Source organism: Lonchura striata, chromosome 1, assembly GCF_050655825.1.
Source record: "Lonchura striata isolate lonStrDom1 chromosome 1, ASM5065582v1, whole genome shotgun sequence".
NCBI classification, from domain to species: domain Eukaryota; kingdom Metazoa; phylum Chordata; class Aves; order Passeriformes; family Estrildidae; genus Lonchura; species Lonchura striata.
In genome coordinates, this window is record NC_140703.1 from 49,883,018 (window position 1) to 49,904,799 (window position 21,782).

At 41.4% G+C, this 21,782-nt stretch overlaps 1 long non-coding RNA gene across 1 annotated transcript in view; it reads right to left on the reverse strand.

Moving 5' to 3' along the window:
- Positions 1-2,832: 2,832 nt before the first annotated feature.
- The window catches only part of LOC146768666 (uncharacterized), a 201,334-nt gene continuing 182,384 nt past the window's right edge, over positions 2,833-21,782 (reverse strand). Inside the window, exon 3 of the long non-coding RNA XR_014954248.1 lies at positions 2,833-5,318. This is a non-coding gene — a long non-coding RNA (uncharacterized LOC146768666). The remainder of the gene's footprint in view (positions 5,319-21,782) is intronic.

Here is a 21,782-nt window from a genome sequence, read left to right on the forward strand (position 1 = left end):
AAGCTTGGGTGGTTTCAGGTTTATATGTTGTTCTGACTGGCCTAATTGCACTTAATTATGTAACAAGATACTTTATTTTTATTTTGGGTTAATAAATATGAAAATCCTAAACTGATCTCTCCTTATGTTGTGAATGCAATTGTTCATTAGGAACGTATAGGATGCCACCTACTGCTTCAAGTGATCAAAGAACCTCTTTCTATTTTCTGATGACCTGTGACTAGATCAGATGCCAAATGTAAAAAGTTACTTAATAGCTGGGATTATTTCTTCTGTAGACATGTTTTAGCCAAATCTTTTTAATTTTGCCGGTAAATCTGTGAACCAAGACACGTGATGTTCAGAAAAGAATAATACATTAAAAGAAGCTGTGATTTTAAACAACTGTTGATGTTAAAAAATAAGCACTAAAGGTATTTTTAAAAAAACCCATAGATCTCGTCCACCAGAAATTGACTTGTTTCTGTTGTTATTAACTTGAAATGTCATCAGAATTTTTAATAAATGCATTTGTAAAAATATTATTTTATAGAAAAATATTACCGGATATCATTTTTTGGAGAGTCAGGAATGAACAAATAAAAATAATTACAAATGTTGGGTTTTCTTTTTCATCTGCCCCAAATGATTGAAATGTTGAAAGCGATACCACATTTGTATCATTCAGTAATGACTCATGTATGCATTGAAAAGCTGAGGAGTTTGTTTTGTAATAAGTAAAATCCTTATCGAGTACAAAGAAAAAAAAACCCAGTATGTTAATAAAACATATGGTGAAAATAAAAGCTTTGCAGAGTTTCCTATTTTTCATGGTAGGAAACTGTGCAAAACCAAAACGTCCCGCTTTCTGTCAGATGAATATGAATAGTTCATAAAACCACAAAATTCTCGAGAGGCCTTTTTAATAGATGCCTAGAAAGAAAGAAAGAAAAAGAAAGAAAGAAGGAAAGAAAAACAAGAAAGAAAGAAAGAAAGAGTTAGTTAGTTAGTTAGTTTATAAGATTTAACCTAAGGACTATTAAAAGTTTTGCATTCGAGGAAAAAAGTAAGATAAAAGACGAAGAGGCAGAACGCGTGTTCGCATTTATTCCCCAACAGTACGCAGCTTCTCGCATAGAGAAGAGCCACTTGTGACCGAAAAGCTACAGAAATCCCCCACTCCTCATGTGCCAGGGGCCGAGGCCGCTGCCGGGCGGTGGCTCTGACGACTCCTGCTCTCCAGCCTGTGCCCCTTGCCGATGAACATTTCGCTGCTGTCACCCCTCGAATGGCCTTTTTCTCCACAACCGCGGTATCTCGCCGCTTTCCTAGTGTGATTTTTCCAGTCCTAAGTCTCCTAGACGCGGTTTGGCTCCCGGAATTTCTGCCTAGCACTTGCTCTCCGCTTGCTTTCAACTTAGATTAGGCCATCATAAGTGAGTAACAGACACCCACTGCCACGGTCGTATTGATTTTTACTCTCCTGTGATATTAAGACTAATTCGGTCCTGGTTCAACAAGTAAAAAGGCTTCCCAGAAGGAGAATGAAGTGTCCTACAGCACTGACTTTATGGTTTATGTGCCTCCCTCCCCGCCTCCCTGTGTTACCCCTTTCCTCCGAAGAGAAATAGATTTGTCGAAAGATAATTATTTTAACTCTGACGGACTCGAGCGCATAAAGCTTGATAGCGCCGGTGGTGCCCTGTGTTATTCTGGCATTTCCCAAACGATTTTAAATCCCTCCAGTTATTTATATCTCGCTTTTCAGCCGGCGCTATTTTTTTTTTTTTAAGTTTTATTATATTTACCTGCTGATTCCAAAGCGGAGGCAAGCCTAATTGATTTTTAAAAGATCAGCAGCAGAATTCTAATCCGCTTGGGAACCTGCTTCCACCTGCCAGACGAGGGTCTGATTATCGGTAATTATGTTATTTAAGAGTTGATAAAATAGCGGGCCCCGGCGCTGCCCGGGCCCCTTCCCCAGCCGGGCGCGGAGGGGACCGCGCGGGGAGAGCCGCGGCGCGGCGGGGCCGCCGCCATCACGTGCGCCGCTGCAAACACAATTACGGGGCCGCCGTTAATAATTCATGGGCTGAGATTTAGAAAATTAATAAAATGAATTATAACAAGAGGCTAATTAAAAACTTTAGTAATTGTTGTCAAGACAGCTTGATGGGAGGCGTGCTGCACGACGCTTCCCCCCCCACCCCCCCTTCCTTCCCCCTTCCGCTTTTGGAAAGCTTTTTATTTTTCCCTCCTTTGCAACCCCTTCGCACCTGAAGGAGGCTGGGTTCGGGAGAAAAGCAATGGATGGACATATAGGTCATCTGAATATATAGATCCCAGAGATGAGACCCAGGTGGTAAAACTGCAAGCAAGTCTCTTCTCATCGTAGCAAGATAGATAGGCAAACGGCGGGTGGGTGGGTGCGAGGATGGATGAATGAAACCCAGAGCTCAAAAGTTAATTTAAAATAAGATGTCACATATAAATCTTTGAAGAAGCAGTCGCAGCAGAAAGAGCGCCTGCACCGGCGGGCCCCAGCCCCGCCGGCGGGCGGACGGGCAGCGGCTGCGGGCAGGCAGTGCCGGGCAGGGCAGCAGCGCCCGCGGGCACCGGCACGCACTTTCCGCCTTCTCTTCCGCACCAGCGATGGCAGCGGCAGGCGGTGCGGGGCCCCCACCGCGCCTCCTGCTCCGCGGGGGGCGGAGGCGCCGCGGGATGCTCGCCCTCCCCCGCCGAGTCCCTTTCCGCCTGCTGGCTTAAGATGCAACTTCGAGGCGGGCTCAGCGCGGTGTTCCCGCGGGCAGAGGGGGCCAGGGAGCCCGGTCCCTGCGCGGGTGCGGGTTTATGGCCGTGTCGGCAGCGCAGCCCTGCTCGGGAGCTCGCCGCGGCTGGTCGTCCAGGGACAGCTGCACATGCAAAATCTGCTTCCCAAATTGGAGTCACAGCCCCTCTGGGAAAGCAGACGTCCTCCTTTGAACTGCTTTTTAACTCCTTCAGCCTGCTTACCTAAGTGTACCAAAGCATCTCTAACTCTGGGGGGAAAGTGGTTAAACACTTCTTTTTGTTTGAATATAAAATTAAAATTTATCAGGCAGTCGGGGGGGATAGGGAAAATTACTTTTTAAAAATGATGTCTTAAGACGTTAATCACTCTAAACGCTGTACTTTAGTATTTAAAAGGTTTTATATAAAAATTAATAATTTTTTAAATAGACACTCGGCCCTGCTACGTTGAAGAAAAATTGTAACTTCTCACTGATTTCCACAAGCGAGCCATAAAAGACTCCAAGTGCCTCGTTGGGTGAAAATGCCGACCGACCCTGCCGCTCGCAGGGGCTGTAGCACGGGGCGGGTCCCTGTGCGGACACAAACCGCCCGAGCCCGGCTCCAGCGGTGGGAGCGGACAGACGGCTCGTACTGCAAACACCGGCGTGCGGACAGGGCTTTTCATCCCTTGCCCGGGTGGAAGAAAGAAATTTAAAATTGTGAGGCAGAGCTAAAAGATAGAAGATGTGTGTATGCTTTTGGTCTGATTTTTTCTGTTGTTGTTGTTGTTGTTTTTGCTTTTTTTATTTTATTTTAAAAAGGATGTTCATTGATAAGAAAGCGTGTCAACATTGACGCATCTTTTTACGGGCCGTGCGGAAAGGAGACGAGACGCCGATATACACACACAACTTAGCCCTTGATTATGGTCATTATATAAACCGAATTACTAACAAAAGTTTGGTAACTAATTTTAGCTCACTAAATCTCTGCCTCTCTTCACTTCAGCATAATATATACAAACTTTTGTACACGCGGATCAGAATAAAACAAAGTGTTGACAGCATCCAGCAGTGGAAATTCACTTACACAAGACTTTTTTTTTCACTGAAGTGTTGACAATAAACATTTAATGAAGGCAGAGACTTGGATGTCTCCAGACAGTGTCAGAATACTTTAAACAGACCATTAGCATGGCTTCTTCTACTTCAAACAGAGCACACTATACCATAACATTATAAAAATACAAAGTATGAAACAAATAATCTGTTTATACAGATATTTTAAGCTGTTTTCACCAGTTCTGACATCCCCTGTATTTAGTAACAGAAACTTACTCATTTCAGATTACTCGCGCTTAAAAAATGTTAAATACAGTTAATGCAATATTAATCGCCCTTTGGTGATATAAAATGCAATATTTTCAGGCAGCTATTGAGCTTTTCTAGAGGAAGAGCTGATGAAAACAGTCACAGCTGAATAGTGGAGAGAAAAAAGCTCTGTATTTATTGCTTTTGTTTGGCTTTTGGCTACAAAGACAGGAACATTCTAATGGGGTAAGGACATTTATTTTATCTGCAATCTATTGCTGCTAGAGCAGGAGTGGCAGATGGGGTTTGGTGTTATATTCACAGAGTAATTTAGAGCAAATCCTAATAACTAATAATAATGATTTATGTTAATTTCAATCACTTATGTGACTTTATTAAAGCACTGCTGTAAGAGGAATAGAACGGGAGAGGGGGAGAGGAGATACTGGAAAGAGACAAGCTGTGTCTGTCTGAAACCGAACTGCATGCTTGAAAGGTTGTTGTGGTGGGCTTCAGCGAAATTTCTGACACGAGCAAGCAGGTTTTGCGTTTGAGACTCTCTATCGCCGGCGCTAATTTCTTAAAAGAAAAGCCCCGTGTAGAAATCCCGGCCACCGACGAGAGGCAAAGCAGAATAGAGAGGGAGCAAGACAGGAAGAGAGCGTGCGAGGGAGACTCGTGTTATGCAAAATGTATTGATTGTATGTGAGGAATCTGCGATGCTGATGTTCTAGGCTCCCGAAAGAATAGAGAAGGCTACTGGCAAAATAGCTAAAAAAACCCCAAATGTACACACAGGATACGAAACTTTTATGCCGTGCTGTTTCAGCGTGGTGGAGATCTACAGCTCTCTACTCACGTTGCATCGGTTTTACTCCTCACCGAAAATCTCTAGGAGGCTTTACCCCACGGGATTTTGTATTCTTATTAGGGAAAAAGAAAATAATCATAATAAGAAAGCAGCTACGGCAATGACCCTTTCATATTTCCCCCCATGATCTTCAGTTTCATTAGCAACTGCTAATACTGAAGTTGCACACACATAAACACAGAGGCACACGTCGCCGTGTGTGCGTTGAAAGAAGATATATTGGTGAAAGCCAGGAAATCTCAAAACAGCGCTGCTCTGCATAGGGTCGGTTTGATGTAAGAGAGAGAGGAGTACTTACAGGATTTTGAGAGGGGGGGTGCTCTTCGCTTCTGGCAATTTACTTTCCCAGGTACCTTTATGCGCTTTTCTGCCTTAAGGCATACAGTCTGGAAGTAAAACAACATCAAAGCTCCTTATTAACACTATTTTACTGATATCAGAAGATGAAGCTACCTGAAATGTTTAATCTGGTCTTAGCATTTATTTCCCAACAAAGCAGCCAGAACAAAGTTAAAAAGAGTCGGGCAGCTATCTACAAGGCAAAGTGCAGGGATGATGTATGTTTCTGTCAGAACCCTTGAAATGTGTTAAATAAACCTCAGGTTTTGCTGCATTCTAAGGCACTTTTTCTCTAATATAATTCCTCCTTCCAAACACCACGGCTGGGAATAACCTCTCTCCCACACCGCCAGGTGCATTAGGTGCGAGTTCCCTAACTTTTGGATCATTGGCAGGAAAGTGTTTTCTGCACTGCAAGCTGGCACTGCATTGTATATGCGACCGGATTCCAAAGAAGGCAATTTTTGTGTACTCTGTGGTAAAGGAGTTATATACAGAGCAACATCTTTTTTTTTAATCTAGAATTAAAAAAAAAAAAAAAAAGAGAGAGAGAGAGAGAGAGAGGGAGAGAAATATAAGGAGTAATGCCGATGTTGCTTTCCTCCTCTTCGTTTGAAAGCGTTGCAGGACTTTCAAATCCGCCTGGGCGTGCACGCCTGCTTTTTGAACTCTACCACGGCGGAGACGCCGCGGGCGGGCTGCGCGCAGGCGGAGCGGGGGCTGCGCGCAGGCGGAGCGGGGGCTGCGCGCAGGCGGAGCGGGGGCTGCGCGCAGGCGGAGCGGGGGCGGGCGGAGCGCAGCGGCGGCGCTTCAGCACCACGGAGAGCTCCGGCGGGCCGCGGCGGGCGGCGCGGAGCGAGGGGAGGCTGTCTGTCTGCCCAACTCTCCCTCTGTCCGTCTGCGGCTGCACAGAAGCCTGTAATATGTTAATAGCCGTAGGGTATGCCCGAGGTACCATCTCAAGCTGCTTCGCACACCATATGTCAGGCCGTTAGCCACATGGATCTATTAATCAAAGGGGAGAGAGAAGAGGGGAAAGGTAGGGGAGGGGGGGGGAAGGGAGCTTTTCATACCCCACCCTGTGTTGCTGTACACTTTCTCCTTTCATTACTCTCAGATATAAAGACCCGGAGTACCTCGAATAGGCAGCTGTAATTCTCTTTTGATCTGCTCTTTTACAGCCTCGGTGTAACCAGCTCGGGTTAGTGGATAGCGATATTTGAGGTAGGAAGGGGGAATGTGTCGCGTTTCCCCCGGCAAATGATTTGGTATTAAAGTGCTGCTCAAGTTCTGTGACAAAGGGGGTCTCTGTCCGCCCCTTCAGCCATCTCCTTGCGGAGGGTGTGTCTGAGGAGAAGGCTTTTCTAGCGAATCAAGCATCGTCTCCCCCGCAGGCAGCCAGAGCTCTGGCCATCCTCACCACTTTTATATCTTCCCTATTGCCTACTGCCTCATATAATTTCTTCAAGGAAGACTTGTCCCACGTGAGATCCACAAAAGGATTGGATCCACAAAATTACCGGGAGAAGGAGAAGCAGCAGTCTATATAGGAGAGTGCTGTAAAAGCTCATGTGTTCGTGAATTTTTCATGCAGCCCTCAAAGCCCCCCCACAAAATTGTGCCTTTCAGGCTCAGCGCCCGAGAAGATGCATGGGCTCTCAGGTCTGGTTTCTACTTTTGTTTGGAAGACAGGGTTTTGAGGAAACTTTCTCTTCAGGGTTAGAGTGAACATGCTCTCACGGGCTCCTCCTGGACCTCGTTTGCCAGTCCATAGGTGACGCGTTGGGGCACAGCCCCGGCAATTGACACTCCCGACCTAATTCCGAGGCCACCGGATTATTTAAATTTTTTTTTCCTTTCACGATGACCGAGAGGGAGAATGAAAGAGACTGACCTTTCATTCAGATACCTGCTGTATAAAGTTTTGAATTTCTAGATTGTTATAAAAGCAGCAGCTCAGGAAAGCGGCTCAGGAAAGTTACTGAGTGGTAGAGGAGGGGAGGGCAGAATCATTTCAGTGTGCCAGGATCCTGCAGCAGGGACCGTGCGGGTGGATGGGGCAGGTTCCCTACCCTTGATCTCTAGGTCAAGTGACACGGATGTGTGTGATGCAAAGGATGGGAAAAACAACCGAGAAAGAGGAAGGGATGCAGGCTACAGCTAACGCAAGGGTAAGCTCTGTTGTTTTGCAGGTTTACATAAAAAGCACGAGATCCCCTAGCTGGTTGAAATCCCCTCTGTTGGTACAGAGCATCACAGAGATGCAAGTTAGAGGCAAGAAGCGCTTGAGACGATTTGTGCAATTGCAGACACAGTATAGTAACTCAATTGATACGTATTAAATGTTCAGTGCATAGCTTATGTTGAAGTCAGTGTTTAAGACTTACTTTCAACTTATTTTCTAACATTTTCCCTCTTTCTTTGGCCGAAAAAATAATTAGTGCATCTGTGCTTAGATCTAAAGCTGGCACTCATCTCGCAGAACCTTTGCTTTAATATAGATTGCATTAAACCTGCAAAAAAAATGAGTGCCTTTCAAAGCAATACTTTACATAAAGACAGAGGTAATGCATGGGCTGAGTGTCAGTTGATTCTGCATTTCCACCTAGCAAAGACTCTTATTACCTTTAAATTTTGGTGCACACACCACCCATCATTTTCTTCCTCTATTTAAAAGGTAACCCATATATCTGTCGTTTTAGGTTTCCAAAGACTCGTAACTTAATTCCTTCAGGCTATTCATCAGCACAGTAATTAAACTAGCAAATGGATGTAAATAAAGTGAAATTGGTTTCATGACAGATGAGCCAAAGAGGCCTCTGACATGAAACAAGCCAGGACAATAATTATTTCTGCACTGGGCTATATGAGGAACTCCATCTAGATTTATTAGGTGCTGCAAGTTATTTGCTGGGAGAAGGCAAGACAGGAGGACTCACTTTAATTTGACGGGATTTTTTTTTCCCTTTTTGCATCCTAAGTAGGTTAGAGATATAAAAATCTGGAATTAACTTTGGCAATACTCTGAGGTGCCTCTACCCAATGTAAAAACACGGCAGGGAAAATAGGTAGTACAGGAAAGGCTTATTAAACAATTTCTTCCCAAATGCTTAATAGGAGAAAATCTGCTTCAAAACACTCCTCTCAAACTATCCCCTGTTAATAAAAAAACAATCCAGACCACAGTGACAGCCTGCGAGTGCTTCTCTTTTCTACAAATATGCATAAGAAACAGTAGAGACAATAGAAAGAAGGCAGATTTGGAGAGCTTGGGAATTCTGAAGAGTTTCTCTTAAAAAATAAATAAATTATAATCTCGGCTAAATGGTGTCTGTTAAGATCACCCCTCTCCCTCTTCTCTGCCAAGGAGAAGTTTATTGCTGCAGAGGAGAGAAAAGGGCTGTGAAAGGGAGGGTATGGATTCTGCAAGGCTCAACTGTAATTGGAGCCATCAGGTCCAGCTTGGAGTGGAAGTAATATACAGAATAAATAAAAAAAGGGCTCTCACAGCAGGTGCAGATTAGTCCCTTTTCCCCTGAAAAGATTAGAAACTGACTGCTTTATGCTTAAACGTACTCTCAATTATTTAAGCGCCCCTTCGTGATTAGCAAGTAAAAGTAACGCTCCAAAGCGCTGAAGAAATGAAGCAAGGCTAACACCGCTTTCGCCCAGCTCACGCAGGCTTTCCAGCACACGGCTTGCTCCCTGCCGGCTGGCAGCGCTCAGACCGGGGAACTCGCTTCAGATGCACACACCTGTAGGGTGGGGAGGCGGGAGGGGGGGAAGGAGAGAGGGAGGGGAAAAGGAGGGAGGAAGGAGAGAGGGCAGATTCAGCCTGGTAAAAAATCCGCTATCAAAGCAGAGCAGGCTACAGCCCAACCTGGTTTCAGAGGCGATTTGGATCCGTGGACAGATTTTCACAAGAATGCTGAGCCCTCAACGTGTTTTCCACTGGGAAGGGGGGAAAAAATAAACCCAATCTCACAGCAAAATCCCAAACACAACCCTTCCCCCCCAACCCCCTCCCCAGGCATTCTCTTTGAATGGGCTGGAAATGAGCCGCGGACGCCTGTGTTTGCATACGGCAGTTTGATCAGGGTTCAATCTTTCTGCAATCAAATCAGAGGCGTATTCCTCCCTTCCTCATGGAGGGGAATATGATAACCGCAAAGCCGAGGAGAGATCCTAAAGGGACTGAAATCCCCTTATGTCTGAAGCTGTCCCTTTTAACACACACCAGACTAATTATTTAAAAGTTCTTGTAAAATTAGAAGACATAGCCCAGTCCTTTAATTAGAATACACTGTGAATAGGGATAGCATATGGAGGAGAATGTCAAGAAGAGGGTGCCAGGGGCAGATCCTAGGAAATCTGTATTCATTTCTGCCTCCTATTTGTTCAGTAATCTCTACCATCATAACTAAATCTTGGAGCACTGATGTAGTTCGAGTTGTTGTTGACTCAACGTCAAAATTCAATCACTGGGGGTTTTGCATCAGCCGGGCCACTTATTTGTCTAATAAATCCGTCATTTTGTAAGAAAAATATTTGAGCAGCCGTACTTGACCTCTTGGTATCCACAAGCCACATTTATTTCTACCAGTTTACAAATGCAAAGTGGAGATGATCATCTTAATGCCTCGAGGTACTGTGTTGATTTCTGATTGGATTTTAGATGGAAATGTCTATTTTAAATACCCCGTGATTAAATTGTACATATAATAGAATTCTTCTAACCAAATCGTGATTTGCGAACCCCGAATTTATTTTAAAGGAAAAATTATTTAAGTAAAGATTGCTTCTTAAATGATTTGTGACACCCCCCGCGGTAAGATTTGATTATAGCCGGACATCTTTCTCACTGGAAAACTTGTTTTGACCCTGGAGCGTTTGTATGTGATGGAAAGGTGGCAGACGGGGTGAGGTGGAAGTACTCCCGTTTGAGAGTTCTGCCTGGCCCATGCCATCCCGCGCTGGATGATTTGCTGCCTGTTTATATGCATATTTCTTCCCAGAAGGGGGTCGCGCTGCACAAGTTTAATTGTAACTGGGGGGAAATAACTTTCTTGAGAGCTTCTGTGTTGCGGGGGTGGGGAGAGGGGCGGAAGGATGGGCCGGTACAAGACCGGTGTCCGGAGAGGGGAGGTTTGGGAGCCTTCCGCCGGGCGGGGCTGCAGCCACAGCACCTGGCGCCCCAGGAGCCCGGGGCTGCCCGCACCCCCGGCCCCGCGGGCCCCGCTGCCGCCCGCGCCCAGGGAAGTCCCACGGCCCCGGAGCCTTCCCTCCCGGCAGCGCGGAGCTCGGGTGAGCCGCTCCGGGGGAGGGTTGTCTCCTGCAGAAAGCACCCCCCACCAACCCGCTTTTCTGGCTCCCACTCCTCGAGTCCTCCTCTTGGGCGGCTGTCGGGGTCTTTCCGTCTCCATGGAAATCGAAGGGGCGGCTGCCAGCCCGGGCAGCGGTCATTATTCCCGCATTAAAGCCAGCCATCGATCCGTTCCCCAGCACCCACTCGCGCTGGACACTAAGGGCCAGGCTGGAGCCGCCGGCTGCGGAGGCACTTGCCCGGGAGAACCCCCGACAGCCACCGCCTGCCGGCTCCTGCAGGAGCGGCCGATGCAAGGAAGGGGGGAAAAGGGAAATATTTCAGCATATTGGAAATATTAATGTTGGCTCGTAGGAATTAATGTAATGGGGCATGGTTATTAACAACTTATAAAGGCTTAAATCAATATAAATTAATTTAATTATGATTTCTAATTGCATTATGCATGATCAATTTGAAACACTACATTAAAGATAATTAGAGTAGGGTGCTAGTCACTAATCACTTTCCTAATAGCTTAATGAAAAGGAATGCCATGTATTACCTGTGGGGTGGACCCATGAAATAATATAAATGCTTGTTTTCCAACGGAAAATAATTGTACCTTTTAACAGACGTTTTAATCACTTTATTGTAAGCACAGAATAGATTTGGATGTTTCACATGGCCTTGGTTAAATTTTACTGGTGTTGATTGAAGTGCTGATGTATTACGAGTCCACCTATTGATGACCCAGAGGAAGACTAACTTTTATGTAAAAGTGTTGTGCTGTCCTCAGAAGCTAGTGCCAAGAGGTCACAGTAGATGGAGGTCCTAGCTTAGCATAATGGGTTTAACATTTCCATGACATCATCAGGGAATCTGAAAAGGAGTCTAAGGATAATCAGAGTGGTCATTCAGAAGCAGAGTAAATATTTTATGAGGATATATAGAAGACAGGAAAGAAGGTTGTCAGAAAGGTGAATCTCTACTTCTTCATGCTCTATGAAGAAGGTTTTTCACTTGGTACCAATTTTGATTGAAAACTTGTGTATTGTTAATAAAAAAAAAGGCAGATCATGGCCTTTGGAGGGGTGAATTCTCTTTTAGAGGATGATCTAAATAAATTTGTATTCATGGTTGTCTTGAGGGGTTATAGGTTATTTTGCTCTGACTTTTTATATAAATACATCCTTAATTGATTATTTATTCTGCTTATTGTCACTTATTCAGGGATTTGTTCCTACCTTAACAATAAAAGTTCATTTATTGCTAAAATTAAAAGCAACCAATGTAAATTAATGCCTTGTACATGGACACAGTGAGGCAGATTAATTGAAAATGCTTTCCCTGTGATTAGGTTTATTTTCTTTTCTTTGCTTGATAACTGAAGCAGTACATGCAGCATATGTCTTGGTTCGACTCATTATATAATTCATAGTTTTCAGAGAAGTAACGTGTAATTAGGGAAACTGTGATTTGAGGAGAACAGTAAAGAACAGTAGCACATAATACTCACATTTGTCAAAGCAAGACCTGTTTGAAGAATTTTCCTTCTTTTAAGTCCTGATTGAGACCTAGAAGCTTTGGGATTCCTGAGGATAACACTGAATAAAGTATCTGAATAAAAAGAAGTGAAAAAGAGAGCTTAAATGTCACCCAAGGAGTATAGCCCTTTAAGTTATTAGGAACATACTGATTTTAGTACTGAGCCATGACTGCAGACAACTTTGTGGATGGAAGGATTCCAGGGATATACAGCTGTTCTTTTCCACAAAGATTCCTGGCTAAAAGTGCATAGCAGAATAGCTGTCCCCCCACTCCACCATGTCCTGCAGAAGTAAGGTAGAAGCAGAAGTAAGCTTACATTGCATAGGAATTTCTAAGTATTTCAGTGAAATGGGACAAACTGCAGGATGAATCTGGTCATTTCCTCTGTTCACAGTTTGAAATGATGGAGCCAAGATCCAGGGACAAGATCTAAGAGCAATTTATGAAAGGTTTTAAAAAGCACTCTTCTCCAATCTCAAATTTGCTGTTTTTCTTAACAACAACAAATCCTTTGCAGAGGCCCTTGGTTCTTGAAAGGAAAGGTATTATACATTGAAGTAGAAATAAATATATATGGCATCTAACACCTCAAACTAAGGGTGGGATATCAACATGGCTTAAAATATCCAGATGAAAAAAACCTGATAAATACCAGTGGAGACATATTATTGTGGCTTCTGCATCCCTTCAGCTACAGTAGCTATTCCAGCTGTTATAACTTTCTTGCATCCTGACCCCTGCTCTAAAAAAAATTATTTCCATGACTTAATCTGTCATGAGTGAGGAGTGCCCAAGCATGAGTCTTCAGTAGACAAAGAGTTCACAAGGAGAAAAATAGTCTGGATTTAATAAATAGCCCAAGGACTAAAGCTTGTATGCAAAGTCATGTTGAGATGTGCCTTAATCTTCTCTGCCTTGAATAAATATTGCACCTGCCTATGTTTTTTTTTCTGCACCAAAGTTGGGGAAGTCTCATGTACCAAAAGGTGCAAGTGAGGTATCAGCTTATACATCTGCTTCTGAGAATATGAATTTTCATTTTTTTTTTTTTTAAGTATAAGCATAAAGAAAATCTTTGCTTTTGCAGGGGACCCTTGGTAAGAAAAGCTTCACCTCTATGTTGTTGAGTGGCTAGGTTGAGAACTATGCGGAATCTGTGTTTTATGCTGTTTTTTTTTCATATTGCAATTGATTCTAGATAGCACTGCAAACCAAGGAGAGGGCATGAGTGCTGTTTGTATGCCAGGGAAAGAATGAAAATAACTCTGTGAGATATAGCAACAACTGAAACAAATATATTGCTTTGTAGCTACAGAACCATCCTGTGGTTCAATCATCTTAGTGGTTCAAACATATTTACATACTTTTGGAGACCTTCTGGATGATTGGCATATTTGCAACAGTGGCAATTCACCAGAGCCTTAAGATTAATTTTTGTAAATTTTTTCTCAAGTTTTTTTTGTTGAATGCAAAATTGATTTTTTTTGCCATCTAAAATGAAATAAAAGGATAATTTAAATTCATTTTAATATTTATTTTTATAGTTTGTAGGTATTTAAATAGTCTATTTTAAACAATAAATTTGCTGCCTGGCATTTCAAGGCTTCCCCTTTTCTGATTGATGGATTTTTTTGGCAAAATTCACTGACAGCTGTAGGCAAATATGTTAACAGAAACTTTAATAAAGTATTTGGTTTTTAAAGCTTCAAAACTAAACCTGGAGGCTTTAGTTTTCAATAATAGAACTAAGTAGATTTTGATCAGTGGCTGTTTTAGTGCCATGCAGGTAAGATAATTGTGTCTGATCAGGTTGTTATTGTGATCGTGATAGTGAGCTGTCACACTTGCTGTTGATATGCTGGGTTGCAATGCTATATTTAAAAAAAAAATATTAACTGTTCAAAGGTTGTATCACAGGATCAGCTAATTGGACTCTGGGTACCATGATATTTTGAAAATACCCAGGGTTGTGCTAGAGAAGTTTCTAAGTAATATGAAATAAGGGAAGGTCTTTTCAGCATCCATGGGAGACTGAAGAGGATGAGACTCTTAGCATGTAATTAAATATTAATAATAGGGAGAGGTTGGACTTATTTTTATTCTCTAAAACATTGTTAATAAGGCTCAGTCTGGCACTGAAAACATTAGGCACATTACTGTGTGTCTCACCTTTTTAACCTTGTTTGCAGGTTTTAAGTAAACATATTTTAAGGTTTTTTTGTGATTAGTGACAAAAACAATATGTATGTTAAATCAGTGCTGGGCTTGGGAGAGGAACACATTCTGGCTCAAATTAATCTGTCGCAAACTGAATAAATCGTGATAGTCACCAACAATTTTATTTGTATTTAAACTGCAAATGATTTGGTGGTCCATAATAAAGGACAAGAAAGTAGAGCTTAAAGTTATCCACAAAAAAAAAAAAAAAAAAAAAAAAAGTAGAAACATAAAAAAAATAAACTGGATTAGGAAACAGATGAATATAATGACCTTCCTTACTCTCAATCATATGCTGCCAGATAAGTGTTAGAGTCTGAAAAATTGCACTAATGAAGCTATTTGAAGGCTTTTGTGGACAACTGCTTACTCTTTGAAGATTAAATGAATGATGTTGATGTGATTAATCTTAGTACAGGGAGTGATGCAGCAGCCAGAAAATACCTTGGTGATTTTCATAATTAAACTGAATCAACATTTCAAAGAAATGCCAGTGTTATCACTTGTATATTAGAATTACATTCATTAGACAGAAGAAACAAATAATTTGAGCAAACAAGATTTTCCTTTTGGTGTACTGAGACTTCTGTCATGTCTCAGAGTATCTTACTATAAATCATCATTACTGTTTAATTTTATCCCTGCTTTTTCAGTTACTTTTCTCTGTTTATTTTTTCTTAACCATCCTAATGATTCACTGTTACTTGCTTCCTGATTACTTATTTTGCTATTAAATAGCCTTGCCTGGTTTTCCAGTTAAAATTTCCTGCCCACTGTAGGGTTTCAAATAATTCACACAGAAAAATAATGTGAGAAGTTGCTGTTTATGTGGATAAGGGACTCAGGCATCCCAGTGATCTCTAGCTTTACATGGGCTCATCTGTAAAGGATAGGACAATCCATAGCATACAGGAGTGACAACAGACTGCATAAGACTAAGAACACAAATGGTTGTTTACAATTATCTGTGGAAATAAGAGTTTGGGTTAGATTCTGCATGACTAACTCATTTTCTAAGAATCTTACACATTTCAGTAGGACTACCCAAAGTAATATTCCTTCACAGCTGCTAAATTGGCAGAATCTGGATTCACATAATTGAGTCACCTTAAGTGGTCTATAAGAGTGCATGTTCAAAATAATTTGAATAATATATGCACATTGTTTCATAACATAAGGGGATCAGGGTATTCAATGTTTCCCAATAAACATTCACAGACACATAGGTGGACACACATATGCACAAAGACAGTAAACTTACCAACCAACTAAACAGTTTTGGTAGAAGCAATGAGCATGAAAAGACAGCTGCTTCTTTAATGCAAATCCAAGTGAGGGTGCAGGGTTAATGATTTCTGCATCAATACAAATTCACTGTGTTACTCTTCCAATAACCACTTCAGATTATTGGAAAAGTTGCTCTGTGACTTTTGGTAACCTTGATATTTACAGTGTACTTCTAGTTGTTGCACAATCTTTCCTTTCACAGTTGCTTAATATATGTATACATAAAAAACCAAACTTGTTTAGCATAGTGGATAAAAACCTAGCTTTTCACCTTGAGGATGTCAATTTTAGTTCATTTCATAATGTGCAGTGGAATGAGCTTGATGATCTCCACACAATTTCTAATGGGCAGTTTTCACCACAGCCACCATGTGGTAGTTTTCTTCCATGCTCATTTTAAAATCTGCACATGGATGTGGAATGCCCACTGATCCCAAGGAAAAGACTTCTGTGTTAATGTTGAGATATGATGTAAAGAAAATGCCCCCTCTCCCCATCTGACTTTCAGTTCCTTCACCTAGCCTTCTCTTTCTGCACAGCAAACTCAATTTTCTTGTGCTCATTTTCCCATCCCACCCGTCTTTTCTTTATACAAGAAATATTGTATTTTCTATCTTCCCATGCATCATTTTGTCTATATCTTTTCCCTTTCTTCTTTATTCTGTGTTGTGCCCCTTAGGTTGGCATTACTAGGCACCGTGTTTTGTGTATGGGTTAGTAGGTGTTCCTTACTCTCAGAATAAATGTGATCACCACCCGTACCAAGGCACCTGCAGGATGCAGACCCCAAGGTACTGTAACTAATGGTCTGAAAGTAAATCTGATGAAATTCATGTGTTGGCTGATTTCATATGCACATCTGTCATGCTGGGTGGCATCTCTGTATGTATCAGTCATCACAGAGTGAACCTTGTGACCAAAGAAAATGGTCAATGAGCTGTGAGTTCATCTCACCTACTTTTAACCATAAAAGAGACAAATTGCCTAGTCTAAGCTAATAGTTAGGTTTCTGCTATTGTTCATTAATAGAGAGGTAAGCATTTCTGGATGGAGATTTATTTCACCTGAGGACAACTGGCCGTGATAGCTGAGCTGAATAGCTCTCTGGAGGTTCCTATCCTTTTCATGGCACTAGCACAGGTGTAAAGCCTCAGCTAATTAACCAGCCTTGGAGAGATGTAGCTCCTCACCTCTGTCTTTGTGGCTCAGGTCTGCACGAATTTCAGGTGGGTCTGAACAGGAGCATGGGAAAATAGGGAGTCTCTTTATTCAGGATTTTGTTTTGGCTGCAGATGTGTGAACTCCATGGTCATTCATGTGGAAGGAACAACAGCAGATTGGTTGGCTGGGCTGGAAAATTCTCTCACTTTCTCAGAGGTCCAACTTGGTTTCTTTGCCTTAAGTGCGATGGAAAAGAGGAGAGGAGGATAAAAAGAGGAAGTGTCCTCTATTCCCAGGGTCAATAAAAAAAAGCATTTTGTATGACTGTATACTGAGCTGGTCTTTGATTTCTGTTACTTGCTTCTACTCTTAAAAATTAACGCAGTGGTCATGCTTCATGGCATTTCAGGTATTTTAAATGCAGTCTGCCTTTTTCTCCTCTCCCCCTTCTCATCCCAGATCTTGACCTAGGGCTGCACAATCTGAGCAGAAGGCCTAGGTGAGGTCAGTGGCTGAGAGCCATGCAGTGGATGTGCTGCCAATGAGGGCACTGGTCCTGGTCAGGATGGTGCTACATGACTGGGCCCGAGAGTTTGAGGTGATTGTCTGGAAAAGGTACAGACAGGAAAGGAAAAGTAGCTGGCATAGCTGTGATAAGCAGCTCTCACAAAGAGATGGCAAGGAAGCAACAGCAGAGAGTGGGTGTAAGAGCAGTATTAATCTTCTGTTATACCATGCTAGCTAGATACATGGATATCATCAATTCCTTTTGTGTAGATATAGTAATACTGATTTCTTCCTTTGGGACAGAACAATTAATTAGGGTGAAATTCCCTTCAGCTGGCTTTAGACATTCAAAAAATAAGCATTGAACCTGAACTGTTTGTTCAAGGTCTCTTTGGAATCAATGTAAAGGTATAACACCTCATGAGAATTCCGTCTACCTCTGAAGAAGTATCTCATGCAGGATAGATGAATCACTCCTTGGAGGTACCTATTTCTCTTCATTTTTAAAGGGTTACAGCTAGGGAGAATCAATCCTTTTCCTCCTGTAAAATATTTATGCGATTTCAATAGTCATCTGACCATAAAAAAGGCAGGCAGGAGCACATTGTACAGCACAGATGTGTTGTACGCACACACCAATATCCATACATGTGCACTCATGTGGCTCCAGGAGCCACAAGTAGTACAGGGTCTTAATTCATTTAGGGAAGCAACACTATGGAACAGTTCCAGTGAAGAAAATTTAAAGTCAAAACCTGCTTCTTCTGTTGGAAACTTCCAGTTTATTAATGCTATTGGAAGCTGGGAAGACTACTTTTCCAGGCTTTTGAGAAACACACAGATTGAAGAGAGTCGTAGTTATAGGTGAGCTTTTATTAACCCCTGACAGGCTGCTGCTGTAAACAGGAGTTATAATTACTATTGGTTGAGCCATACTGTTTGTAAAAATTATTTCGTAAGTATGGATAGAAAAAGTTTTAAGAATGAAAGCAATGAAAATATCTTCAGAAATAAACACTTTAAAAAGGAGTTAAAGTTTAAAAACATGCTCCTACCCATAATACATAAACACCATGCTCATAAAAAGAAGGAAAACGGCTATTAGGAGTATCTTTTGTTTTGCCTTTCCTGTACAATGAACATTCATATTAAACAAGAAAGATACAGCATATAAACCTTAATTTTGATCTAGTTATTCCTGAGGTTCCTTTATATATCACTTCAATTTATAATATACATTTTTATTTCCACCTATTTTTAAAGGTATGAACAAATAACGTACCTAAAAAGATATTGTTTTATAATTGGTTTGTGATAGAATATTTATAGTAGTTGTTTATCTGTAATTATGTTGTATATTTAACACAAAGATGGAAAAGGTACAACATTGTTGGCTTAAGACAAAACAATGTGTTTTTATGGTTTACATTTCGGTATTAATAATTGAGTATACAGATGATTTTGTTTCCCCTTTAAAGTAGTTTCCTAGGAAAACTACATTTCAAAATTACTGAAGAGTTTTTAGTAATTTAGTTTTTAGGTGTTTGACCATAAAACGGTTTGTGATGAAGTATAGATGGTTTCATTTTTTATAAGAATGGTCCTTAGTCACATTAAGTGGTACTACTAATTTTTTTTTTTTTATTCCAGACCTTCAAATGCCTTTAATAAGTGATGATATGGAAGTTTCACACAGACAAGTGAGATGTGATTCTGTTAATTGGATGAGGAGACAAATAGATCTTGGTTATGTTTCTTGCTCAGGTGCCAAATGCCACTGGAGAGATGGTAGGGTAACCAGGATATGTATATTGTGTTTTGAACTGACAGGTACAAACCAGGACCTATATATTTAACTTATGGAAGCCAGGAGCAATATTTTATTCTGTCTGGAACAGCATTAGATGCTGTATTTAAGAAAAGGAGTCCCTCACTGACTTAAGGAGACATTGATTTTATTGAAACATGACTTGCACCCTTGAAGTTGTCTTTGTCAATGATAAAGGGAATCTAGACTGACTTGTCCAGTCATGGGCATTTAAGCTGTTAAAAGTAAAGTTAGGTGAGCTGAATTTTACTTTTGAGACCCAAGTCCAAAAACTACTGCCTTAATCTTCTGTTCACCTGCCAGTTCATCCTGGGAGGCCCATAAAATATTTAAGTTTCTAATTTCTATTCTTCCCCTGAATTTCATGGAAAAGCTGGGAAAAAGTTAGCATTTTGGACCATAAATTGTTACATCTCCAGCTCTAAAGTGTATTGATGCCATACCATGGAATCAAGGAACCTTATTGCCTTACAGCTGTTAAATATATCTGTTAAAACACAACTGGAATTGATCCTGTTTTTTCTAAGAAAGTCTTATCATTAGGATATTTGTTTAAGAATTGGCTTCAGGACTTGTTTCAGCTTGAGATGACTCAAGGTTTAATTCAGTTGTCCATTAATAAGGCCCTAGTGCTATTTCAAACATCCCCAGTTTATCTGTCTGTAGAGCTGGTGGACATAACACAGGAACTAAGTAGACCTGGGGTGTCAGCTAAAGGGCAGCTGGAGGTCTACCCTGCACACATTTATGACTCCAGATACCTTTGTATAGGTAACAGGAGGAATCTCTGAACATCAATGTACAATCTTCAGAGGGAGGTGATGGTATGGCCAAAATCTGTGGCTGATGTTTCCTAACTGCTATCTTTATGTGAGCCTGCTCCTAGTAGGCAAACTCTCTGGTCCACTCTTTGATGCCCAGTTCACTCCACCAATCAATTAGGAAGCCTAAGAACCCAATTTAGGCAGTCTGTGACTGCCTAATTTATGTTCATAATTTTACTAACTCCTAAAAGGGAATTAGGAGATTATATCTCTTTGAGATTGTGCCCAAGCAGCCAACACTTAATTATTGAAATTATCCAAGAGTCAAAAACTGCTTGTGGACAATCTGCTAACTGCCTAAATCCTGATCTTTCATATATGTAACACTTGACTATACAGTCTTTGGATTTTGTTATTCTATCCAACACATTTATTGTATATGTAACACTGTAAGAATAGTTTTAACTCCTGAACCTTGCCAAATTCTGTGGCCCTGTAAAGGAACAGGGTATGCCAATCCATTCAGAATTTGTTGTATAAAAGTAGAATAGAGCATATGCTTTAAGTTTAGTGTGAACTTGTTTTCATTTAAAGGTAGAAAATTCTGATTCATTCTGTTTTGTTAGGGATTTGAAACCGCATCTCTCACCCAAATGTTCTAAGCATCAGGCTAGTAGATTTTCTGGGGTTGGCTGCTCACAGCCTCTCTTTGCAAGATGTGATGTTCCACTTCACAGAGAGTGATTAAATATTCATTAAGCTAGTGAAAGAACAAGCTTCTCAGAAGACAGAAAGAGTCTGGTACTTAAGGCAGTCACCTGGGAAAAAGGGAGATCTGGATTCCAGTCACTGCTGTAATGATTACTTAGTATTAAATACATACACTGGTTCACGAACTGGAACCCAGCTTCTTTTTTCTCATGGGGAGGGGGCTTGACTATCAAGTACTTCACACTTTCTGTCTATTCCAGTGATTACTTAATTATCTAGGAAAGCTATGGCTGGGGAGAACAAGCACTTCTCTAGGAGGTGGGAGATTGTAGCTCCATGTGGCAAAGAAAGCTAAGTGTGCATTTTTTAGGCTCTTTTGTTATCCAAAAGCTAGAAGAGGAATAGAACACCCTTTCCTTAGGGAGAAAATGCTGTAATTCAGGACTTTAGAAACATGGAATTCCAAGTGGAAGGCAGCATCTCCTCTAATTCAAAAGTAAGTTGCAGCACAGGGAGAAGGTTCAAGGCATATGTTTAATATTGACATTTCCTGAAGTGCTTCCTTGCCTAGCATGTCTTTGTGGATTCCGTGTTTTTAGTACAATCTGTAAGGAAACAGACATCTAACTTAGGACTACGGATTTTGCTGCAAAAGTTCATCTGTTGCATAGGTGCTATGATATTTAACTAAAATCCCTTGTGGATCTATCCTTTAAGGTAAGAGTCTCAAAGACACTTTGTGTTGCTTTCATAACTCCTCTTGAAGTCAGTGTTGATTTTACCATGGACTTAAGAAGGGGCAGACCTGTACCAGCAGAGATGTCTTTTATGTCTCATTTTCCCCATGCAATTTCAAAAGAAAAAGAGTATGTAACCTGTAAAACATATTTCCATACTAATTTAATTCTTGATACAAAGATAATGGATTTCTTGCCTTGATTTTTTTCAACAGGTATGTTTCTATGCTGAGAAATGTAAAGTTATGTACATTGATGTGAATAATTTGAACTTCTAATATGCTTGATAGAGACATGGCTCTCATTTATCAACTAATGACCTAGGATGTTTCAGGGTTATGCTGCATGGAGTGAATCTGAGCATTAAGTTACGCCTATGAACTTTGCTAATTCGGGACCCGAATTACAAATATCTGCCCAAGAGAGCACCTATTGGATGTTGGAAA